The sequence below is a fragment of the Rhinolophus sinicus genome, chromosome 16, assembly GCF_057876585.1.
Source record: "Rhinolophus sinicus isolate RSI-liver-muscle chromosome 16, RSI-T2T, whole genome shotgun sequence".
NCBI classification, from domain to species: Eukaryota; Metazoa; Chordata; class Mammalia; order Chiroptera; family Rhinolophidae; genus Rhinolophus; species Rhinolophus sinicus.
The window spans coordinates 178146362-178173344 of NC_142516.1; the positions used below are offsets into that span (position 1 = coordinate 178146362).

At 40.6% G+C, this 26983-nt stretch overlaps 1 long non-coding RNA gene across 6 annotated transcripts in view; it reads left to right on the forward strand.

The window, feature by feature from the left end:
• Positions 1 to 26983, forward strand: part of LOC148755130 (uncharacterized) — a 90396-nt gene that overhangs the window by 34032 nt on the left and 29381 nt on the right. For all 6 annotated transcript variants that reach the window (XR_016019230.1, XR_016019226.1, XR_016019228.1 and 3 more), the window contains exon 3: positions 550 to 683. This is a non-coding gene — a long non-coding RNA (uncharacterized LOC148755130). The remainder of the gene's footprint in view (positions 1 to 549; positions 684 to 26983) is intronic.

Below are 26983 nucleotides of genomic sequence, written 5' to 3' on the forward strand. Positions count from 1 at the left end.
AAAGAAGATGTGGTATATATACACAATTGAGTACTATTCTGCCATAAGAAAAGATGAAATAGTGCCATTTGCAACAACATGGATGGATCTTGAGATAATTATGCTAAGTGAAATAAGTCACACAGAAAAAATCGAGAACCATAGGATTTCACTGATATATGGGATATAAAACTGAAAGCAACAAAGGAATAAAACAAACAAATAAAGAAACAAAAACTCATAAACACAGACAACAGTTCAGTGGTTCTCAGAGGAGAAGGGGGGAAGGGGTTGGTAGATGAGGGCAAATGGGGGCAAATATATGGTGATGGAAGGAGAACTGACTCTGGGTGGTGAACACACGATTTGATACATAGATGATGTATTACAGAACTGTACACCTGAAACTTATGTAATTTTACTAACCATTGTCACCCCAATAAATTTGAATTTAAAAAAATAAAGAGACTAACTCTCAGTATCTATTGATCTGAGACAAAATCATGACATCTGAATCAATCACAAAATTGAATTATAAGATGACACTTTCATAACTATACCTTTCTGCAGGAAATGTAAATACAATTTCCTTATGGGAGGAGATGGCACGGGAAAGACAACAGGACACTCTGCAGACTCCCTTACGTGTCATCGTCAGCCTTATTCCCCCTGCACAGCAGTTCAGTTTTACTCAGCAACTCAAGGTAAGACAAACTGAAACTAATACCCAACATAATTCCATGGGACAAAGAATTGAAAGGCTGTTCTTCCTCTGTTTTTTCTACATTTTGTTCCAATTTCTATCTGTGTCTTCCCTCATTGCCTTTCTTTGATGTGACGTTGACCACGGTTGTAGTTCTTTGACTCAACACACAGTTTGTGCCTAGTGCATGCCAACACAGTGTTAAGTCCTGAAATTAGTGCTTGAGAAATAATTCTTGTAGGAAGTTTTAACATTTTGATCTATACTGATGGAAAAAAAGCTATGGAAATTTAATCTGTATAGTAGGCAGGCTGTCATACCATAGCTTATTGTTATCTCCAATCTGGAAATGGAACAACAAACATACTTTGTGGTTTGCATGGTTTTTATTTATTACATATCATTTTCTCCTTCAGCCAGATTTGTGGCTTATAAAAATAACCAAACATTTGCTTACAAATTGATATAATGAAAATCTGTAGCCTGCTGCAGTAAGATTCATGGTCATGATAACCTTGAAAGCATTTGTTTACATTTGGAGTGTGGGGAATAATTTAAATTTTAAATTTTTGCATAAATTATTTATATGTTGTGTCCAAGATGCAGTGCAATTATGACAACATTTTTTAGAAGTGAAGCAGAAGTTTAAAATTTATAAATACCTCTTTACATTTTGGCGGCACTAGATATGTTTTCTAGAAAGCTGTATTTTTGTTGTTTGAAGAGTAGTTAGCTGTTTTCACTCTCTCTAACAGATGGAACCAAAGCATTGTGAACATTTTTATTAAAACAGCAAATGAAGCTATGAAAGGAGTATCACACTGCCAAGTATTCATCTTGCAAATTAAATTCTACAACTTAGCAGGTGGTTTAAGTTCCCTTTAGAAATTTAAAATCAGTTTATTTCATCTCTCTGTGGTTTACCAGAGACCTGGGTTCACGGCTGCATTGACATACACAGAATCTCCATGTTTCTTAGAATTGGCAGTTGGGAAAATATTTGCCAACTCTCACTCAGAACGGCTCTTGATTGCCACATTCAGATGGTTGGGTCTTCAATTTCCTTCACTGTTAAAGTCTGTTTTTTTTGGGACTCCATTTGCAAGGCCCTAATGGATTCAGAAATGTAAAGCCCCCATTCAGTATGTTTTTGGACCATTTTGAGACATGTTATCACTTAGCGTACTGGCACTAGACAATGGAAAACTCCAATATTTGGTTTATTGCTGTAATTGATATAAATAATTGCTACAGACTGAAAGTTCCTGTTACGCCAAAATTCGTATGCTGAATTTTAATCCCCAATGTGATGGTATTTGGAGGCGGGGCCTTTGGGAGGTGATTCTGTCATGATATGGGATTAGTGTCCTTATAAAAGGAACTCCAGAGAGCGGTTTCTCTGCTTCTGCACCATGTGAGGACCCATTGAGAAGGCATCATCTGAACCAGTAAGTAGATCCTCACCAGACACTAAATCTTCTGGCACCTTGACATTGGACTTGCCAGCCTTTACAACTGTGACAAATAAATTTCTGTTGTTTGTAAGCCACCCAGTTTACAATATTCTGTTATTGTAGCCTAAACCGCTGCTAGTTTAGAGAGTGGAAGTGAAGTAATTGGCACCTCCACGTCTCTGCAGGACTGTACTGATAAACTGTTGTAAATCAGATACTTTAAAGAGCTACCTTTAGAGGTCATTTCAGAGGTGATGAAGTAGAACTACCAATACTGCTTCCAATGTCATTGTCATAAAATTAACTTCACAAAACCATCATTTCTTTTTTCCTTCAAGGAAGCTTCCAATGTTTTTCCACTACAGAATAAAATTTAGACTCATCGTTCATTCATATACTTCTTCAATTTTGCCCCCAAACTCTTTTGGCAGCTGCTTCTTAACATAGCGTCTTGCTCCAGGTAAACTGATCTAGTTACTTATTGTCTCCCAAGCAAGTTGGTACTACGTTTCCTACCCCTCTGTATACCTGTGTCACTGTACCTTTCTTCTCCTCTTTGACTGTCTAAATCCTTCTTCTATCACAACATAGTAAAACCCTCCTTAACGATCCTAAATCACTCTGTTTTTAAGCCTCTCTAGCACGACCATTACGTAGTAGCTTGTACTGTTCTTCATTTTCCAGGAATCCATTCTATTTCCCCAGTTAGAATGTAAGATCCTGAGGACAGAGATGCCATTTTATACACTGAATTCCCAGTATCCCAGTACCCAGGACATAGCAGTCAGCAATATGTGTTGATTTTTGGTAACCTAACAAAGATTTCTCCAGGCTTTATCAAGAAACATACAGCACAGCTAGGGCCAGCTCATGGATTTAACAACTATAGCTAAAATTTTACTTGCCCTATATGCTTTCTCACTTCCCTTCCTCTGGCTTTTCTAGAGACTCCACCCTCACTCTATGTGAAGTTGTCAATTTTAGTGCTGAATTTGTCAGAACAGGCTAGTAAGCAATCTCAGGGTATTAATAAGTGCAAACAAAAATTAAATTCTCGCACTATGTCCAGTGTGCTTTGGTCCAGAGCTCTTCTCCACGTTATCATTACTCTGGAACCTAGACAAAGATTCTGCCACCTATCTGGAACATTGCCAGTGAAGAAACAGAGAAATAAAGTATGACAAACTGTACACTAGCTCTTAAAATTTTCACATAGAAGTGGCACACTGTACTGGCAAAAGGCTAAATACAGATGAGTGAAGTAGAATGAGAGCCCAGAATTAAATCTTTATAAGGATGCCAAGAAAATTCAATGGGGGAAAGAATAGACTTTCCAACAAATAGTGTTGGGAAAATTAGATATGCACATAACAAAGAATGAAGTTGAACCACTGCCTCACACCATATAGAACAATTAATTCAAAGTGGGCCACAGACCTAAATGTAATCAGTAAATGTAAAATATAAGTGTAAGACGTAAATGTAAAATATGCATGTTAAATGTGAAAGCTAAAATTATGAAACTCTTGATGTAGGACTAAATCTTCATGACCTCAGGTTTCTTATATATGACATAAACATCAAATGGTTTCTTATATGTGACACGAACAACAACAGAAAATAGCTAAATTGGACTTCATTAAGAAGTCCTTTAAGCTTCAAAGGATGCTATCAAGAAAGTGAAAAGACGAAACAAGGAATGGGAGAACATATTTGTAAATCATATATCCAACCAGAACAGCAAAAAGAAAAAAGAATCCAAAAAATTGAGGAGAGTTTAGGGGCCTCCGGGACAATATCAAGTGTACCAACATTCGCATTATAGGGGTACCAGGAGGAGAAGAGAAAGAGCAAGGAATTGAAAACCTATTTGAAGAAATAATGGTAGAAAACTTCCCTAACCTGGTGAAGGAAATGGACATTCAAGCCCAGCAAGCACAGAGAGTCCCAAACAAGATAAACCCAAAGCGGCCAACACCAAGATACATCATAATTAAAATGCCAAAGGTTAAATACAAAGAGAGAATCTTAAAAGCTGCAAGAGAAAAGCAGTTAGTTACCCACAAGGGAGTCCCCATAAGACTGTCAGCTGATTTCTCAACAGAAACTTTGCAGTCAAGAAGGAAGTGGCAGGAAATATTCCAAGTGATGAAAAACAATGACATACAACCAAGATTGCTGTACCCAACGAGGCTGTCATTTAGAATTGAAGGACAGATAAGGAGCTTCCCAGACAAGAAAAAGCTGAAGGAGTTCATCACCACCAAACCAGTATTACAAGGACTCTTAGAGGGACTTGTTTAAGATGAGAGGGGGTTAAGGATGGGAGAAAGAGGGAGGGATTAAGAACAAATTGGGTGTTATACAATAGTCATGGGGATGTAGGTTATAGCATAAGAAACATAGTCAACAATATTGTAATAACTAGGTTTGGTGCCAAATAGGTGCTAGATCTATCAGGGTGATAGATGGGAATGGGGTTGGGGTTAGGGTGAAAAAGGTGAAGGTGTTAAGAAATACAAATTGGGGGGCCGGCCCGGTGGCTCAGGCGGTTAGAGCTCCGTGCTCCTAACTCCGAAGGCTGCTGGTTCGATTCCCACATGGGCCAGTGGGCTCTCAACCACAAGGTTGCCAGTTCAATTCCTCGAGTCCCGCAAGGGATGGTGGGCTCTGCCCCCTGCAACTAAGATTGAACACGGCACCTTGAGCTGAGCTGCCTCCCGAATGGCTCAGTTGGTTGGAGCGCGGGCTCTCAACCACAAGGTTGCCAGTTCAATTCCTCGACTCCCGCAAGGGATGGTGGGCAGTGCCCCCTGCAACTAAAATTGAACACGGCACCTTGAGCTGAGCTGCCGCTGAGCTCCCGGATGGCTCAGTTGGTTGGAGCCTGTCCTCTCAACCACATGGTTGCCGGTTCGACTCCCGCAAGGGATGGTGGGCTGTGCCCCCTGCAACTAGCAACGGCAACTGGACCTGGAGCTGAGCTGCGCCCTCCACAACTAAGACTGAAAGAACAACAACTTGAAGCTGAACAGAACCCCCCACAACTAAGATCGAAAGGACAACAATTTGACCATTGTTCCCCAATAAAGTCCTGTTCCCCTTCCCCAATAAAATCTTTAAAAAAAAAAAAAAAAAAAAGAAATACAAATTGATAGTTAACACAGAATGGGGAATATAATCAACAACGTTGTAAAGATCTTGTAAGTTGCCAGATAGGCATTGAACTTATTAGGGGGATCACGTCATAGACTGTGTAAATGCCTGACCAATGCACTATACACCTGAAGCTGAAGTAGAATAATGTTGAATGTCAACTAAAACTAAATATATAGGTATATGTAGTCACTGGATGTAGAGTACAGCATAGGGAAGATAGTCGATGGTATTGTAACAGCTATATAAGATATCAGAGGGGTAGTACTTGGGGGGTGGGTTATCACTTTATGAGGGTTTAAATGTCTAACTATTACATTGCTTTGTATACCGGAAACAATAAAAATAACAATAATAAAACAAAAGTTTCCTTAGACAGGGAATAAAAAAAAGAAATGAAAACATGTCCACACAGCCTGTAAACAAATGTTCATTGCAGCATTATTCACAATAACCAAAAAGTGGAGACAACCAAAATGTCCATTAATTGATGAATGAATAAACGAAATGTAAATCTATACAATGAAGTATTAGTCAGCCATAAAAAGGAGTGAAGTTCTGACACATGCTACAACTTGGATGAACCTTGAAAATATTATGCTAAGTGAAAGAAGCCAGTCACAAAAGGCCACACATTGTATGAAACATCCAGACTGGGCAAATCCATAGAGACAGAAAATAGGTTAGCAGAGGGCAGGGGATGGCGGGTGGAGGAAATGGGGAGTGACTGCTATTGGATATGGGGTTTCTTTTCGGAGTGATGAAAACGTTCTGGAGTTAGATAGTGGTAGTAGTCGTACAACTCTGTGAATACACTAAAAAACACTGAATTGTACAATTTAAGTCTGGATTTTATATTTGTGAATTATAGCTCAATAAAGCTATTTTTAAAGTGATAACCATCACTTTGTTCACCCATTGGTCAAAGAAAGTCACATGTCCATAAGTTACTCCTATAGGACAGGGAAGTGCAATTGTACCATGTGCCCGGAAGGAAAGTACAAATATTTGGTGAACAGTATTAATGACTACAAAAGGTGCCCTCAGTCTCTAACCACGCAGGTAGGCATGAGCCTCAAGGTAGGCCAATCGTTATTCTATACCCTCTTTGTTACAATGGTTGGTCCAGCTGGGCCTGTAACATAAGCAGGGCCAACCAGTCATTTTATGGGGTGGATGGAGGGTACAGGCAGAAAAATCTGGGATTACTAAATAGGAGGATGGAGGTCTGGGACTATCAGATGCCATACGATGAGGTACCAGTCTTGTGGAGACAGCCAGCATCCAGCTGCGACTTTTCAATCCTTAGATTTTCAAGATGCAGAATTCTGATGAGTCATTAACAGCAAAATGGATTTTTAATCTCATAATTCTTTGCCCAGCAGATGTCTCACGTATTATCTGTGAAATCCTGACAGTATTTCTTTGCTACCTTCTGGAATCTGCTGTCTTCCCCACACTGTTTCCCAGGCCTAAATGGGAGGATTCTCCCTCTGCCTGTGCTCTCCTGCTCCCCCTTACCTCGGGGTGATAGTAAAATATACACTAGGCCTAAGTAGGCTTTCACATGAGCAAGTGACGGTTCTGCAGTAACCACCCGATCATGTCATCTGTTGGCTAGTGATGCCCCTTAGCACTCATCCCCCCTCTCTCGCTGTCCCCCACCCTCCTTCCTCAGCGCCCTGGGCTCCAGCCATGCTGCGTTCCTGGGCATTCCCTAGACTTGCAAGGATCTCTCCACCTGGTGAATTTGGCATATAGTTCCCTCTGCTCAGAATACTCATTTCTGGTTTCCTCATGCTTCAGAACACAAGTCATATGGCACTTTCAGAACCTCCGAGGAGATCAGGGCTCCTCTTCACCCTGTCCCTTCTCCACCCTGTCCCTTCACCTTAGGTGGAGGAATATCGTTAAGATTGACCAACTCTATTGATCACCATCAGAGGAAAGGCGCTTTGCCCTAGGCTGGGCAAAGGAGTCGAGAGGTAAATCCATGTAAGCAGTCCTCGTGCTTTCCTGATGTGCTGCTGCAGAGGTGTGGTGAGCTCTGACTGGTCCTGCAGCCCCAGCCTGAGGTGGCCGGAGGTAGGTGGGAGATGGACAGGTGAAGGATAGGGCAGGAAGAGGCACAGGACTTAGGCTTTTTCTGTTATAGGCAGCTCGGCCTGCACAAGACCCATGGTCTGTCCTAACTCACTCATTTCTGCTGATCTAGGGCCAGCGCTGAAGGTTGGTTTTGTGCATGCATTTCTCTGCGGGACTTTGAAAGAAGGGACTACTGGTTTTAAAAGGATTTGGAAATCCAGGACCGCCTGTCCCGGCCATCTGTCTCTCTCATGTAAATGTAGGCTGACATCCCATTGGATGTGTCCTCCTTCCTCTGGGAGGCTGTTGGGGGCTCCCAGGCTGAGGTGGGTATTCTCCTCCGGGCTGCCGTGAGACCGTGTTCTTACATCTGATATAGCACATTGGATTTTTTAGATTCTTCTTTAACTCATGTGTTTCTCCACCAGACAGGGATCTTCCTGAGAGAAGTGATTGTGTTGTTCATCTTTGTGTCCTCAGTACCTAGTATGGTTCTTGTCGCGTGGTATTTTCTCAATATGTATTTAATATGAATCCGTGCTCCACAGTGCCTTAGCTCTTAGCCAGTCGTTGTCACGTGATCACAATTGATCATGTGCTACCTTGACTTGTCCTGTAATAAGTAAGCATTTACAAGTCTCGTCCTCCATTCAGAAATCAAACTCTGCCCATAATGATGTCACTTTCTGTCCCTGCCTTAGCCCCTTTCCAGGTGGTCTCCATGGCCGCTCATACCTGCCGTCTGCTCTTCCTTGCATCAAAATTACATTAGAAGATAACTGAATTTGCATACAACTTTCTTGTCCAAGGAATCAGGAGGGTGTGAAATATTGAAGCCTGAGACAGACTTGATAAGTGAGTCCATGAACCCACCTAGGAGAACCCCATAAATAGTTGGCAACTAGGTAACCTAACATGCTGCTTCTGCTCGGGGTTATAGGACTTCTGTGTCCTGGCCAATGCCTCCCTCACAGATATGGCCACTCACACCCGCAGCCATAACCACGCTGGTCAGAGCCTTGCCTCCCCACGGGAACTTACTGAGTCTCCTGCCTTCAGCTGCGATCTGCCTACTACTTTGTTCCCACCCTACTCACTCCCAAGGGATTGGGCCAGCTTGCCCTTTGTTGTTTGGGTGACTCAAGTGACATAAAAGACCTAGCCAGCGCCTAAAACATAGTAGGCAGTTACCATTTCACTTCTCTGTGGAACCTCATGGTCACCTGGGGCTCCCCCCTCAGCTCTGTTAGATTCCTGTCCGCAGGCCACTGCTCCTCTGGACCCTCCCGAGATTTCCCACGGCTCACTTCCCTCACCTCTTCTGGGAAGCCTTTCTCTTGTGCTGCATTATGCCCTGACCATCCATCTCTACCTTTCCACCAGTTTCTACAAGACATCCAACCAAATAACACATTTGGTGATTTTTCTGTGGATTTTTGTTCATGTTGAGAGGCTCTAGGAGAATAGGGGTCTCCAACGCAGCCTCTATTATCTGTCTCTATGAGTGTTTTCTCCCCTTGCTGTCCCCCCAGGTGACCTAACCTGCTGAGAGCACCACCCCAGGGACACGTGTCTGGCCCTCATACAACAAGCAGTACCTCTGCCAAGAGTTTGGTTTAGAAAGTGTCCTCCTCGTTATACTTGTTCTGGATGCAATTTCTAGTTTGACTTGGCACTCTGTCTGAAAACAGTTCCTTCTCTATAAATCCCTTCACTTCCCAACCATTTAACACCCCCCCCCCCCAAGAGCAAAGCACCCCTTTTGTTTCCGGCAATTGTTCTAGAACTGGGCTGCATCTGCTATGCCCCGGATGTTTTGGCCTGTTCCCTGAGATTTGGTCTCCCTTCCCCCAGCTGATCCTGCATTGTTTACCATTAAACCCCTGCTTTGGGAAAACCTTAACAATTGAGGACAACAGCAAAGCTTTTCCATTTCATAGATGTGTGTGCTGAGCCTGAGGCAGTGTTTTCTGAATTGGCAGTGGGGAAGCAGATTAATCAAAAAGATCTTAAGCAGGCACTGTTTGTTTTGCATGAACAAACAGCAATTGCTCTTTGTTTAAATTTAATAGTTAAAAATGAACAGTTCTAGTGATAATTACCACATATTTATATTGGCATTTTACTTTTTAAGTTCCAGAAGAACAGCAGTTTAACTCAATTGAATCATATTTATCAAGCCAAAGGTTACGTGTTGCCTTTTAAGATTAGACAACAAACTTACTAAGAAAACGCCCCAAATTAATAATCATGCGTAATATACACGTCTTTTGTTGGGGAAGGGTGAAGACAGAAATAAAAGGAGCTAGCAGTATATCATAGGAAATAACTATAACATTTGTCTTCTGATATAGGGGAAAACACATAGAAAATCCTCCTTGCTGCTCACATTTGCATATGGCTGACTGGTCGTTGGACCAATGAAACATGTTTTTCACAGAGGATACGGCCGTGCAAACCAAATGCTAATAAAACATCACACCACACAACTAAGCCTACCGGTGCAGCATTTACCACACTATCAGTGAGAATGTTGACAGTGGCATTTTTAATAAGAATGGTGTTTGTGATAATCTTAAGATTTATGAAATACATTGCTGGCTTAAGACTCACGCTTAATTTTAACCCTGTTTCTAACCACCACAAAGAGGAAATTTTACTTTTTCATTGTGACAATCTACTTATACCTCTCTTTAAAATGTGTCTTTCCAGTACATGGTACACAGGTACTTTAATTAAAACTCATCTATAAAGGAGCGTCCTGCTTGCTTCTAGAAAATAATTCCAATAGAAATGTTTGAAAAGAGACTGAGTTATGAACTGAAAACAATTACCAATTTGGAATTAGAAATAGAGTACATTTCATGTAACATGTTTATAAAAATGTGCCTTCAATTATTTGTTCTTTCAAAATTTAAGACACAGTGTAATTCTGGAATTAGAGACGTGGCAGAATTTTACAGGTAACCAAGATCAACTTCTCCTCACTTGCCTTGATAGGGTAACAAGAGGTTAATTATGTACTTGAGACTGCACAATGAGTGGGGGGGTGGAACTAACACAAAAAGCTTCTGATTTCTAGATTACCATTCTTTCTACAATCTCAGTATTCAAGTAGTAAATACAATTAATGTGAAGTATTAAGTTTCATTGCATTTTAATAAATCAATTTTGTAAATGAAATTAAGATATCAATATTTCAACCAGTCAAATCATTGACTTTGTGTAGATTTAGTTTCCTGTTTATAGTATTTTGCATTTTTAATAAATATCCAAGATGTTCTTTCCATAGACCTAATTTTCAATCCCTACAATTACTCAAGGTTGAGGGAAACATAAGACACAGACTTCCAATATTTGCATTTTTATGGCAAATGAATGTTCAAAAAATTAGTTCCAGTGAGGTTTTAATATTAAAATATGACTTGAATTGTAGAAGAATACATTAACAGGAAATATATATTCATTCTCAGATAAGTAAAATGCTTAATCCATTATTTCTAAGCTGATTTTTTTTGTTGTCTTATAAGATTAGGTCGCTGATTCCATTTTATTAGAAAAGTGCTTTACAACACTCGTTGAACAATACTTCATACAAATAATCTTTCTTGAGAATATGTATTAATAATAAATCAGTGACTTTCTGACAATTAAAAATAAAAATAGCCTTCATATATCACTGTATCAGATAAGCTGCTTCCAGCTACAAGTAACAGAAATCCTAAATTAAACGGCCTAAACAACATGGAACTGTATTAGCTCACAAAACAGAAAGTTTGCTTTGGTGGTTTTGGCAGCCCCACCATGTCCTTTCAACTCTGTGCTTGGGTGTCCAAAATGCCAGCTTCTTCTTCTGTAAGGTTGGTACTGGCATTGTCCCCATTTTACAAATGAAGAAATTTGTGGCCTTAAAATGATGCCCACATGGTCCCTTCTTCGTCATAAAATGCCTGCCGGTAATGATCAGGGCGGTATCTACCTCCAACGGGAGAGATAGACATCAGCTCCCTGTTGCTCTCTATTAAGAAAAGGGAAGAATTTTCACAGACGTCTCGAGCATGCTTCTCTTTGCATCTTATTGGCCAGAATCGGGCCTCGTATTCATTCTTGTACCAAACATTGGCAAGTGGGGGTCGGATTACTTTTAACCTAATCAGACTCATCCTTGCATGAGAGGCCAGTTCTCCAACAATGCATTGCTGCTACTCTCTGAGGAGGGGAGACATTCGGCATTGAGCAGTGGAGGCCCAGCTCCCGCTCTGAAACATTCTACCTTCTTGGCTTCCACGTTGCCTTCTAGCTCGCTAGTTCCCACTTCTCAGACTGCTTTGCAGGCCCCTCTTCCTCTTTCTCCTTCCAAATGTTGAAGTTGCCCATGCTTCAGTCCTCGGTCTTCTTTTTTTCTTTCCCTAAATCTTTCCCTAGGTTATCTCACCCATTCCTGTGGCTTTGAGTATCACTGTAGGTTGATCATCTCCCCCCCATCCCCCCCCAAGCTTTCTCCTGAGCTCCAGATTCACACATCCAGCTTGATTCCATGTGGGCATTCAGGTCCTTGTGTTTCTTCCACTTTATGTCTCCTCTCTCTCCTGCAACAGTGGTTCTCAAAGTTGAGCATGAGGAGAATGGGTTTTGGGGGGCAGTTAGAAGTGTCACCCCTCCCCAATCTCACAAGGCAGCCACACCTGCTTTCCTTTATTTTCTCCAGTGTTCACCAAGTCTTCACACTTGCTTCCACACTGTTCTGTGCGCAGGTCTTAATTTATGGAAATGGCTGTGTGACAACATGGAGAAGCTAACGCCATTGAAAGATTTTTGTTGCTTACATTTCCCAAGAGAAAGGGGCCACACCACCCAGGGCCAAAGGGGAAGTGCCAGGTCTTGGTCGGGGGCAGAAGACAGGAGTGAGGAGAAAGCCTAGGCCGAAGCCTTTACCGGGGGTTCCACAGGAAAGGCATGGCAGTGCAGTGAGGACCAGCCAGTGTGAATTACCCCAGCAGGCTTCGGGCTATAGGGGTGCTCTCTAGTTGCCTGATACCCGACCCTGCGATGATTTGGAACAGGAGGACTATTGGCTTGGTGTGTGAGGACTCGATAAAGGGATCTTGGGAGTATAGATTCAGGTTGGTGGTTTCACATGAAAGGAGTGCCCTGAGCAGAACCCTTTGTTATGTCTAAGAATTGGCTGGCCCTGGGAGGGATCGTCTTCCACGGGGTCTATAAGGACTCCAGTGTGGCCAAACAGCATAAGATGCAGAAAATCAAAAACAAGATTAATACACACTCCTCTCTGCACTGCATATGGCAGATTCACTCTCCTTCACTCTCGTCTTGGTTTAAATGTCACTTCCGTAGATGGGTCTTTCCAGAAACACCTTGTTTAAGCAGACACCGATCTACTTCATAGATCTTTGTTTGTTTCCTTGTCACTCATCACAATGTATAATTTTATTTCATTCTGTTTTTTTGCTTTTGTATCTGTGTCTCCCTTGCCAGGAGTCAGCTTCATCAGGACAAGAACCATGTCCCTTTCATTCATCTCTCTATTCCTCATCTGGGGAGGGTTTTTGGCGGTGACTCAAAACCATTTCCCTTCTTTCTTACTAGCAGAACACAAACTTAGTTCAGGTATTGGGAGATGCTTGATCTCAGGGAAGACAAGACTCATGGTCTAAGGGCAAGCATATGATCCAATTCTAGAAATCTGGGGAATTTGTGAGTTGTGTGATTGTGTCATCTGGAGTTGTATCAGCTATATTGTAACAGTGAGGGAAAGGTCAGGAGAATCACAGAGATACCAACCCTGAGACCTGACATCACTAAACTGCTAGATCCACCTGGCGATCACCTACCAGTTGTTGTGGGAGATAATAAAAACCACTCTATGTTCAAGCCACTTTCTGTTGAAGGAGTTAGATGGAGCCAAAAGTCTTGTGACTTAGTACACTGCTTGACACCCACAAGCAGTATGTGCTCAATTAACACAGATATCTGTTGTTGAATGAATAAAAGACCACGTAGCTGAGGTAAAATGAGAAAGGTTGAGGCAGATATCTAGATATTTTAACCTACCAAAAAGACACAACTTTGGAGGGTTTAAATTTAGCAGGAGGAGAAGTGGGTGTAGAGCACATATTATACAGACTGGCTGTCTTTGTTAGCCAGCTTATACAGATACTCTTTCATTCATTTAAATAAAAATTTAATGAGGACATACTACATTGAAAAGTACTACATAAGGAGTCGTACACATACTGTTTGAAAATACAGGCCACTTAAAATCTGGTGATCTTAAAGCAAGTCACTAAATCTTGCTTAACTTTAGTTTATGCCTCTTTAAAAAGCAAATATTCATACTTCTAAAGGTTAGTGTGAGGAGGTAATGCATGGAAAGCGCTTAGTGTCCTGGATGCCTAGCAAATAATAATAAATAGTTTTATAATTGTTATTGTTGTTATTAAGCATAGTTGAAAGAAATGCAACATAAGCATGCAAAATATATAGCCCTTTCCATAACTAACATATCAGAGAACATTGAAATAATATAAAACAATACGAGGAATATGAAGGAAGGATAGGTCTTTCTGCCTTGGACAGTCAGACGGTGCTTCAGTAGATGAGACGACAGTTGATTGGGGCTTTCAAGGAAAGGTTGCATTTTAACATGCAGAGAGGAGCAGGGGAACATGTGTTTTGTCGTGGCTGGAAGAGGGAGAAATGATAAACAAATTACAGGCAATAAAATAGGAAAGGAAGGCAGGTAAACACAAGGTAGTTGGGCTGACTGCTGAGAGGATGGCTTGGCGCCAGCACAGGCTTCCAGAGGAGCCCGTTGAGATGAGCCCTGGAAGGCTCGTCAGGGAGGAGTCGCCGTACCTCGTCCATAGGCTAGGGCTCTTTTGGCAGGCAGTGAGTTTCCATGAACGGGTTTTGAAGCACGGCAGGAGAGTGACATGACGAAAGAGTGGCAGACACTGTTAACTGCCTCCCCGTAGACCCTCCTTCCTTTGGTTTTCCCAGCTTAATGCACGATGGCCACAACTGTGACAGTATAACCCACATCTGAGCAGTGAGCTACAAGGGAAATCCACTAGGTGCTTACAGAAAATAAAACATTTAAAGAGAAGGGTATATAAGGAGAAAGTCATTTTTCTATCTCCATTTGCATCCTGTTCCCCTTGCTGAACTCACGATGTGAGTTCTGTTGTGTAGGGAGAGATGGGGTGCTTTGAGCTTCAGGAGCAATTCTGGGCCCATGAGGAAAGATCTCTCACACACTGAAGATGGCGAAGTGGGAAGACTCGAGAAATCTGGGTCTTTGAGACGCTCTTGAACTGTTGAATCAATTCTGGGCCTGCTTACTCCCAGATACCTCGTTAAGTAAGCTGTAGAAATCTGATAATTAAAGCCACTATTGGTCAGGTTTCCTGTCGTCTGTGGCCACACCATTCTAACTAATGGCGAGAGGGATGTTTTAGGACGATTTGTAAGGAATCTTGATGCAGCGATGAAAATAAAGGCAGGCTGTAGAAAAACAATTATTGAGCGCATCTTGTGTGCAGTTTTTAAATTAAGGAGCATGTGTAGCACGTACAGTGTAGCACAGACGCTACAAGCACTTTGCTCATTTAACTCACATAAAACCCCTGAGCTAAGTTCTACTGTCCTCCCCGTTTTACACATGAGGAAACTGAAACAGAGAGATTAGTAATTTAAGGTCACATGTGTAACAAGGGATGGAGCAGAAAGTCAAGGCAAGTTTCCCAACTCCAACATTCCAACCTTGATGCCAAATTCCCCATTGGAAGACGATTCTAGACATTGGATCAAAGGAGGAGTGGCTTCTTTGTAAAGGGAGAAACTTGTGCAAGACACGGCATGAAGACAGGTTAGAAAAGATTTAGGTGTAGACTTTATTTAAGGGGAAAGGATGAAGGGTGGTTCTGTTTTTTCAAAACTAAGTTAAAGCAAGGATACTATTTTTAGAAAAGAAAGTCTCGAAAATGAATATTTTACATTTATTTGAGTGAACACTTCAAAAAGGTTTGTCAGCATATCCAATGAGTTAGGAGGGTCAACTCCAAAAGCAGATATTAAGATGAACTATTGTGTGTTTTCAGTGGCAATTTCTCTGTGCATCTAAAAGTGTGATCCAGGAGGAATGGGCCTTTTCTACTTAATCCTTTTGCCATTTAAGATCCTTGAGGCAATCCTCCAAACAAAGCTCCCTGATAACCCACCTCTCCCAACAGTAGGGTGAGTTTGCCTGCCCCTAACTCAGGTCTCTGCCACTGCCACACAGGTTCCCTCTGTGTAGGACACAAGGCATCATTTGTTTTAAGAACACACGTCTCCTACTGCTGTGGAAGGAGACTCATGGTATGAACTATATTATATTCACAGGTCTTTGTGGGCTATTCCTGGTCTCATCGGCCCCTCCCTAGCTCCAATCCTTAATCACTCTGTCTTTTCTCCTCTAAAAAGCTACATCTACCCTTCAGCCAAGGGAGATGAGTTTTCTTAAGATGAGTCACCTCAGAAGTTGCGCTCTAGGTCAAGGCATTGGTTGGGGTTTCAATTACTTTTTCATCCCCACCTGAAGCTCTATTTGGTGGCCTCCAGGAATTCAACTTAATCCATTCAGTAAACTTCCATTGAGCATTGGCTAAGTGCCAGGCACCGTGCTACTGTGTTTCCCCGAAAATAAGACTGGGTCTTATATTAATTTTTGCTCCAAAAGACGCATCAGGGCTTATGTTCAGGGGATGTCATCCTGAAAAGTCACCCTAAGGCTTATTTTCCGGTTAGGTCTTATTTTGGGGGAAACATGGTAGAAGCGTAAAGCCTAGGAAAGCAGTACTTCTCAACTGCACCATGCACAGGAGACACCTGGGCATCTTTTTAAAAATGCAGTTGTGACTGCAGTGGGTCTGGGGTGGCACCTGAGAGTCTGCAGTTCTATAAGGCTCCCAGGGGAAAACCATTGTGAATAGCAATACAGGAGGATGGGAATATAAGCAACCAAGTTCAAGCAGTAAAGATTTATAGATGCTACGATATACATATATATATATATATATATATATATATATATATATATATATATACACACATACATACATACATACATACATACATACATACATGAAACTGCGAATGGAAGGGGGGATTCCCACGTTTCTCCGGTCTGAGCGTCTTCCGCAGTAACCTCCCTTAGATTGCTCCTGATTCATCTCAGGAGTTTTGGTCCTGCGCTAGACCTCTGCCATCAACTCCTACTCTGAACATTTGCTGAACACCTACTCACAGCTAATATTCTTCTCTTTGTGTTTACAAAAGCGTCTCTCAGCACCACTATTTCCTTAATAGAATGCCTTTGTTCCACTTAAACCTTTACCAAATTCCCTCATTCTGGCTTCTGACTTCTTATGCTTGCTCATCAATCACCCCTCAGGAAATTCAATTTTCCAGGCATACAGTATCCAATTCTGTGATCTCATCCTTATGAACACCACTAGGGTATAAACATATCGTGTTATAAATTCACATTTATATGTTGATTCTTTGTAGTAATAGCTAACACTGATGGAGAGCTTAAAATATGCCAAGCACTGTGATCTCATAAAAGCCTATGAGATATAGGTCCTAATATCACCTCATTTTGCAGATTGAATATAATTGAGACAGAGAGGTTAAGGTCACATTGCCATTAACTGGTGGAGCCATAATTTGAATGCTGCGTCAGCAGTTAGGTCTTCAGAGAACAGTGCCATTTAAAATAAAAATAGTTGCAGTACTATCTGCCCCCGTTGTTGTAAGGTTGGGAATGTGCGTTAACCATTCCTGTGGCATGCGAAATCTCCCCCATGAATGGAAGGAATTGGCATTATCCCTTCTTCCTATGAGTGAACGGGGATTGGGGGCATCTGGTATCTAATAAACCTAGTTAAATGGCTGTGCCATGGCAACTTATGAGTCACAAAATTCTTAGACGAGTCACTTAAACTCTGAATTCAGCTCTGCCTTATGGAGATGAGGGATTCAGTTTTATTTGATGCTTTAGGTTCTCTGATCAAGCCTTTCAGTCAAGTGTCTCAAAATGCAAATACAGATTTTGGTTTCATAAAATCATCTGGGTTTAGCAGTAAATCTGATGTCACTGGAGAACTGTATCATGTTGGGTTCCTTTTATGCTGTCACTATAATTGAATTGCCTCTTCGCCAAAAGGATTATTTTGAACTTATGAAAAACTTCTTTAAAAAAATAATAAATGACAATGAAAGCCCAAAGGACATTCAGTATGAAACCAAATTATTATAGCATTAAAGGATCTAAGTTAAATCCATGGAGGCAAGGAAATTCAAAACAAGGTTTTAGGAATAAAATTCCTTCGGTTTCATGACTCACTGCGTATGCATGGCCACTTCCTTAAACATATAGGAGGAGCAGCAACAGTGAAATGATGTAGCTGACAATTCCCATGGACCTTTAGGTCACTGAAGGAACTAAAAATATTGGTAATAGGAGCGAGATCATAAGGGAATGATCCAATTTTTTTTTTTTTTTTTCCAAATAAAGCCTTTCATGATTATTAGCCTCTAGTCTTTTCTTTGTCCTTGGTATTTTCTTCGGCATACTTCCCAGAAGCTATCTTTTGGCCATCAAAACGATACCACAAAAAATGAGATTACATTTTTTGAGAGTGCTATTAGCATCCCTTCCGCTGACCGGATCACCTCCTGCCCTGAACCATTACTGCTTCCCAGATTCTGTCTCCTCCGCTTCATTTTCTTACCCTCGGATAACCCATCCTAACAAGAACTCTCTTTTTGTTCTTTGCATCCGGCCCCCTATTAAGCCTCAAATACAAATCCATGTCTTCTGTTGGTGCTTTCACCAGGTCTCAGCACTGCTCTGATGACCGTGTCCAGCTGTTTCAGCACGCTTGCCTGTGGGGTGTTCTAATACACGCAGGCAAGGGCAGCATTCTGGAATCAGTGGGCAAGTAGCAGCTTGTGTCTATCGTATCATTCAGAGAGCTTTGAACACAGAGGGACCTATAATGTGCTCCCTATTGAGCCTAAAAAACATGTTTCCTGGCATTTCCTATGACGAACTAAATATTCTGGGGTCGCTCTCACTCTTACAGGGTAACTCTTTCCTGTAACTTACAAGAACCGCTGTCAGATCCCCAGATTCTTTTTCTGTGACAACTCCAGGATGTCCCTGCCTGGCTTTGTCCCTGTGAGTGACAGTGTAGGTGTTTATCCCATGAGTTGAACCATCCTCTCCTCTCAGTTGTGTTTAGTAACATCTTTGGTTCCGTCATGTACACAGCTTTTCAATTCAGAGCACCAGGCACAATTTATTTCTCTTCTTCTTCTTCTCTCTTTGGAATCATAATGTTCTGAAATTTGGTAATTCCTCTTGCGTGGTTTCAATTCAATATGTTACCCTTTCCGTTTTTGGTTATTATCCATGCTACAGAAAAATTTGGGAGAGTAGCAAACCCACCTAGATTCTCTTTTTTTAGCATTAAATCTAGCTTAACAGAAATATGCTGATCAATCTTTGTTACACACAACTCTAGCTCTGTATCCCTTTCTCCACCTGTATCAATTTATTTGAGTTAATACAATGCAGTTCTGCATCTTTTTCACAAGATGGCACTATAACTTTCTGTTTATGATCAAGCAGGGAAATAGAATGCTAAAATTTATAGTTTAAATTACATAAATTGTAGTTGAATATTAAAGGGAATATAATAGCACAAAACTATAGGATGATCTAATTTTCTTTAAGATATTTTAACTCCCTTAAAAAGATAATCAGTGACAATCAGAATGAACTCAAGGAAATTTATATTTTCGCTTTTCTTTTGTTTTGAATATCTATTATATCAAGAAAGCCTTTTTTTCCTTTTTAGAATAATATAGTACGGTATTTCCAATCGTGCAGAGATGTAGATCTCTATTTAGTTTCTACTTTCTTGATTCAATTTTTCTGAGTGTAATAAATACTTAACCTGAATATCAACCATTCCATTGTTATTAATATATAAAAAGTCAGAATTTCTTCCCCTAGAAATTAAGGTTTAGGGAAATCATAGAACTATGAATTCAAATTGAGAGGTTACCACCATCTATGAGCACAATCCTATAAAGAGCAGACATTGTTCAAATGAAGGTATAGGTAATGGAAGTGATAGGGGAAATGAAAGAAAAAGTAAAGAATGCACAATTATTTAAATTCTTCTCTGTCCAGACCCTGCGATATGCATTTCATGTAACTCTATGGAATAATAATAGTGAATGATTATTGAGCTCATAATCTAAGCTAAACACTATACTCAGTTCTTTACATGATGAGCTCGCTTAATTCTCAAAGCTCTATAAGGTGGTTACTACTGTGGATGAATGAAGGGGTTCTATGGAAAGTAACCTCACAGGGTGATTTGATCACAAATTCCTAACTGGGCAGGTCTGGTGGGTAGTCCCGCCCAGGCCTATAACTTCTTTAATGAAAGGTTTTGAACCAACCCTGTCCAATGTTCTTCTGTACCTAGGGTAACACGCCTTTGAAATGCCAGAAGTAATACCCCAAGAACTGGGTATTCACCCTCAGAGGAGCATACCTGGTCATCGCATCCCCACCTAGCTTTCTCCAAAATTCCTTACATCCCTTCCTTAATTTCAGATGCATGAAAGAGGCTTCAAGATATTCTCAAGTGTATTTGAGATCTTGTTCACGTGTCATCAGTTTGGCTCAAATAAACTCTTATAAAAATTCTTTACAAGTTTGGACATTTCTTACATCGATTTTGTTATTATATGTATTTTATTTGGGAGGAATTGATACTCCATAAGGTGATTCATTTCTTTCAACAATAATTATTGAGTGCCTACAATGTGACTTGAACATTTGATCATGGCTCAGTTGGAATTAAACCCAGAATCTGCCGAGACCAAAGCCCAAGACTCCTTCACTTAATTACAGAGCTATAAAGAATCAATTTCTCAGATAAGCCTAACAGGCAATTAAGTGGTGAAAAGAGAAAAAAAGTTCCTTTATAAAATGAGTAAGCAAAATGATACACCCCCCAAAATAACATTCGCTTCTATGTATTTTCCATAATGTTGATTTAAATCTCCTTTATACAACATTCAGCTTAGCCAGCATATGATATATATTTTAATTATGCAACAATTCAACAACCATTTCTTGAACACCTACTCTGTACCAGAATTAAAAATACTTTTGCGATTAAAAATAGGCTTATTTAAGAAGGTAGACTCAGCAGAAGGGAAAAAAACCCTCTATCCCTCCAACAATATATATATATATACACACACACATACATATACATATATGTATATGTATGTATATATATACCTATATATACATATATATCGATTAAACATTTTAAATTATTTTAATAGTATATTGCCAAGCTCAACATTAGAAAAAAACTGCCAAGCTCAACGTTAGAAAAAAAACTCCAGGTTACATAAATGAAGAAGGAATTTAAAACTCAGAGTATAAAGGAATTCAAGTTGCATTGCCCTTGAGGGTATCATAGTTGGGGCCTTGATTCTTGGCTGAGATAAGACTCAAGGTGCAGATCAGTACACAGGAAACATTCCATCCCCTGCCTAAAGGCAAAGAAGGCAAGAAAGAGTTATCCTGCCATGAGGCCAACAGGCCTGGATAGAGCCCAGAGCCACGTGGGAGTGAGGCGGAAACAGTCCCCTGGTGGAATCAAATCTATGCTTAAGTGAAAGGGTTTCAATTCACACTACCCATGTTATGTAAAAATCTCAAACTAAACTGCAGGATGGTTCAAAACCTCAGCAGAGGCACTACTGAAACCAACCCTGAGGTTTGCTGGCCAGGCCCATGTGAAACTGCTAGGAAAGATAACTCTTACGGAAGATGAATTCATAAGCAGAAATTACATGAGAAAGTTCAGTGGCCAACAGAAGAAACCTGAGTCCCAACAAAGTAGAGATCTCACAACTGTGATAAGCCATCTGAAGGGAACTTTAACATAAACATGTTTAAAACATTCAAAGAAATTGAATATGTATTTTTAAAAGAGATCTTAATAAAGCTGAAAGGAGCTGGACCATTAAAAAAAAATCAGAAAGGAGTCACTTTAAAAAACTCAATAGACTTGTTAAATAATGGTTTAGATACAGCAGAAGAGAAATTAGTGAATTGAGAGAACTCTATGGAGATAACCCATAACACAGCACAGAGAAATAAAAAGATGGAAAATATGAAAGAAGACTTAAGAGAAATAGAAGCTAGAATGAAAAGATCTGGGTACGAAGACATTTCTAGAAGTGAATAAAGACCTTGAGACCTCAGAGTAACAATGTACATTATTCTGAGCAACATAAATAAAAATAAGTTCATCCTTAAACACACAGTAACATTGCAGGGTAAAGTAATCAAAGACGGGCGCCCTTGTCACCTCTGCACTGTTTCTGCTCCCCGACCATTGACAGATTTTTCAGCTTGTTCTTAATTCTGAGCCCTGAGTACAAAGCCCCTCAACCTCTTACCCATATACCCGATTTGCACCTAGAAATTCAACCTCAGAGTTATGTTGTGTAGAATATATTAGGTCAACAGTCTGGGGAAATCAGTATCTAAGCCCATTTAAAAGTCAGTGGAAAAAATGGAAAGAGTAGCATTACTTCCCTCCAGGAAACCAAGCGTTTTCAAAACCATAAATAAAGAGCAGGCAGAAAGGAATACGATGTTTCCTGCTGAGCCTACCCTCCCCCACAACCCCAGGCATCACTGAGCCAGGCAAGTGAAGATATGGTGAAGATCTTCAAACGGGAAGCCCATCTATTTTTTTACAACAAAGTATTTCGTCCTGGAGATAAACATTCTCCACCATTAGAGAATAGAGTGAGAAATATACCGTTGGTAACAGCAGTCACTAGCTGTGCTGAAGCAGGAGATAGGCTTCCTCTAGCAGACAGGGTCTTTTGGGGCCTTTTCGATTGTGCAGCCTTGGTACTGGAGGCAGACAGCACCGATGGACCCTCGTAAATGCAGGGCGAGGAAATGCGGCCAGGGATCAGACTGAGCCTGAGGCTTAGAAAGGGAATGACAAGGACATCAGCCCCCCGAGAAGCTGCAGCCCCTCAGTTCTGTGCTACACGGGTAAGACGAGTGTCCAGGAACAAAAATGTGCAGAAAGGCAAAACTTCCAGAGCAAAAAGAAAGAGGAAAGAAAATTGTACCTGCATTCAGGACATTTATACCCAGGACATCAGAGATTGAGTAATATCCCATGATCCATCCATCCATCCATCCATCCATCCATCCATCCATCCATCCAAGTTTTAGGAGGTATGACATGCCTGGCACTGTGCAAGATGCTGCACAAAGATGACTTAATGAAACCCCTGTCCTTCAACGTTTGATGAGGAAGACTGACAACCAGCAGACACTAAACACTGAGGTCATGTGCTGTCGCAGAATACAGGAAGCTGTGGGAACTTAGAGGAGAGAATGGCTTTCTCCTAGGGTCATAGAGAATGCAAGAAAATACTTCACAGACTGTCTTTAAAGGGTGAATAGAAGAAGCTAAGACATAGAGGTACAGGGTGGGATGCTGAGGTGTAGGAACTGCAGTTGGTCCATGATGGTCAGAATGCAGGTTGCCTGTGGGGTAGAATCGGGGATGAGATTAGAGAAGTGGGAAGAGGCTGGGCTATGAAAGACCTGTGCCGGGAAGGTGTCTTGACTGTTTGTATGGAGAATAGGGCCGTTACGTACTAAAAAACTACCCAACAGCCATTCCCAGCTTCCTTCTTTCTGGCCCATCTCTCTCTCAGGAAGGTTTAAAAAAACCCTATATATTCATTTTCCTGGTCTCCCTTGCAGTTTATGTGGCCATCGGACCTAGTTCTGGTCAATGTGACATATGAGCAGGTCTCATGGTGGGCTTTGAGCAAAGATTTTTTCTCCACAATAAAAGCAGACGAGTATGCGAGAGGAGTTCTCTTACCACCCTGGCCACACCCTTGATTCTTGTCTTTTAATTCTGAGGCCTGACAACCTGATGTCTGATGTGCACAGGTTACCTAGAGAATCATAGAAACATCAGCCAAATACCCTGAAGTTTGGAGCTGCTGATCTGATCCCCAAACCATATCCATCCAGGCTTCTTGTTACATAAACGATATTCGTACGGCATGAGCCTCTGTCTGCTGGAGTTTTCTGTAACATGCAGCCCAAAGCATTCCTAACTGTGACAGAGAGTGAGCTATTAAGAATGACTAAAATACAGTATTCATAAACTAAATTAAAATTATTCTAGAATTTACTGAGGACTGTAAATGTGTATCATGCTGGCTTGTTAAACAATTTTGCAAAAGTGTTTACTACTTATGTGTTTCAGGTGCATGAAATTCCTCTACTTTCTGAAAGTATCCTTTACTATCAGTATATTAACAGTGTTACATTAGTTTGATCACAGTTCTTATTCATTACTATTCTTACTCTTTAATTATACAGAACTAGTAGCATCATCATTATCACTTTAGTTAGATTTGCATTTTTCAGTTCGGCTTATAGTATAGGCTTATTTTCATTTGATCTATAATTTTCCAACTACTTGAGTTTAGCTCATGTGTCTACATTGTGGTTCAGATAGAACCCAAGCAGGGTGTTACTGATGAAGCAGTAAATCTCGCCAGAAACTTATGTGTACAAGACACTTCATTGCTGATGGGCTACTACTGGATTTGCGATTTTTTTTTTAAACTTAGAAATGCTATGAAGGTGTCATAAAATTACATATAATTACATAAGCTTCACAATGAAATCATGCTCATATTCTTCTCCTAAAGTATAAGCAATCTATGTTTGTTATGAAACACGAGTGTTTCCTAGTTCCCTCTTTTCCCCATTCACAGAAGCATTCTCCACTCTGTACGGCTAACCAGGTTTGGTCTTACATTTTTCTAGAATGTTTCTCTAAGATTTTTCCCACAGGAACTGCCCAAGTATATTGCTAGTCACCACCTGGAACTCTGACCCTTAGTCCACTCAATAATCTGATGCCATCTTCCCTGAGGCCACCATGTTTTTTGAGTCTCTGCAGACAAGTACATAACATTGTTCAGGTATCCAGAAATTTCTTTCCAGGATGCTAGCAGGGAAAGAATAAATTCCTAACTAACAAAGTTTTTTATTTTATTTTTATTTTAGTATCGAAAGGAAGGGCACCAGAGAGTTCTGCCTTCCCAAAGAGGTCAGCCTCCCTTCATAGCCTGGTTAAGTCATGCCCCCTTTTTCATTTCTGCCCATCTGGTACTCCACTCTCTTCTCCTGGGAACATCTTTGCATAGTAAGAGGACCCATTTCTTGATTTTCTTTCCTCTTCCCATCATGCAGTACCCCAAGTATATACTGCAGGCAGGTGATTGGGGTCAGATTCCATTTCCATGTGTAAAAGTGGGTATAGATTTTCTAGTTGAGTACCTCTTCTACTTTCCTGGTGGTTTCTTCACCTATAACATGCAGATAATAATACTATCTGTCTCATGCAGTGGCTAGGAGGATTAAGTGACCGCTCAGAGCATACAAGGTTGGACAATTAGGTGTGCGAACCCATCCTAGAAGAAGTGCTCCATACCTCATTGCTGAATATCACTATGGTCACCTTCAAAGTACTCCCCTTGGGAAGCTATGCACTGACACCAGCGCCTAGTCCACCCTTCAAAGCAATTTTGGAACTCTTTTCCTGGAATGGCCATCAGAGCTGTCATTGTATTACCCTTGATGTCCTGAATGTCATTAAAATGCCTTCCTTTCAATATTTCCTTTATATTTGAGTAAAGCAAGAAGTCATTGGGGGGCCAGATCAGGTGAGTAGGCAGGATGTTCCAATGCAGTTATTTCTTTACTGGCTAAAAACTCTCTCACAGACAGTGCCGTGTGAGCTGCTGCATTGTCGTGATGCAACAGCCAGCAATTGGTGGCGAAAAATTCAGGTTGTCTAACTTTTTCACGCAACCTTTTCAGCACTTCCAAATAATAAACTTGGTTAACTGTCCAATTGGTACAACTTCATAATGAATAATCCCTCTGATATCAAAAAAAGGTTAACAACAGCATTGCAACAAGTTCGCGAACTTAATTGTCTGCCCTCGTATAATGGTGAGTGGACATAGAAATTGCTACCTGGGAGTTTGTTTCACAAAATAATGTGGGAGTTCCTTTGAGATTGTATCTAATTAAAATAGATATATCTCCCAATGACAAATACTAATTATTTTCTGAAATAGAATGGTCAAGGCCTGTGTCGGGCTATTAGTTTGTCTAAATAAAAGAAGTACTAAGAGGTTGAAATAGCCCTATTCCAAAAAATAAAAATGCAGGGAAAAAGCTGAGACTGGAAAAGGGCATTGGATTATTTTTAAAAATGCATGAAAAGAAAATAATGATATAAAAAGTGAAGCAACAGAATAGGATATATAATAAGAGAATATATCTTAGAAGAACAAAGAGAAAAAAAGAAGAAAACCAAGTTGGTTGTTCCAGTAAGCAAGCCTCACAGTTAATGAATCTAGTTTCCTATGGGTTATGGCCAGGAGAAAAAGGAACAGTTTACGTCACAGCCAATCCTCACTGATGCAGAGGTCCAGAAAATTGCCACGGCAAGAGCAGCAACTTATGACATTCTGAAAAGACAGTATATTGGGAATTTCTTCTTATTAAGCAGCTTGGACAATGTCAGGATACCATCAAGTGGGGGAGGTGAGGCCCAGAGCTTGTCCAAAACTCAGCAGCAGTGCATTCAACAGCAACACAAGTGTCAGGGATGCTCAAGTGTGTCTTGAATTCAGTCGTATTGAACAATAAAAGAGATGTAACGGCAGTGCAAAAAAGTCTGGGAGCTAAAGGAGAAACGCAAGGAGGAGCTCTGTGCTTTTCAGCCTCTGTGAAGATGGGATATCACTTTTCGTGCCAACAGAAAACTTGGCTTCAAATCCTGACCGTAAGTCATGGAATTAAGCAAGTTACTTAAATGCTTGGAACCTCAGTTTCCTCACCTGCTAAAATGAAATAATATTGGAACACTGTTACTAATTTGAATGAAATAATCTTAGATTGCCCCTGCGTGTTTTATAGTAAGTGCTCTGTACATTATAGATCTGCCCCTTTCCTGTAACTAAATAACAAAGCTTTTTCATAATGGAAAATTGAATATTGGAAAATTAGAAAGCACAAAACAGAAAAAAATTTAATGATACTGGTTTGTGTTTAGGCTACAATTAAAAGTGGAAAATAACTGAAAGGGATCTGACATTTATTTCAGTTCACTAAAAAAAAATCAAAGAATTACCAAACATAGTCCTCATGCTGTATATATTTGTATATTTAGGTGAATCATAAACTATGATTGGCTTTATACTTACTATATCTAACTGAAACGTATGTATCCTGTTTCCTAAATTACATCTTTACTTGACTATCGATCGCATAGGCATCTCAAATTTGGCATGTTCAAAACCAATCTCCTGAGTTTCTCAACACACGGTTCTCCTTAGGGATTTCTCAGCATGATACACGGCT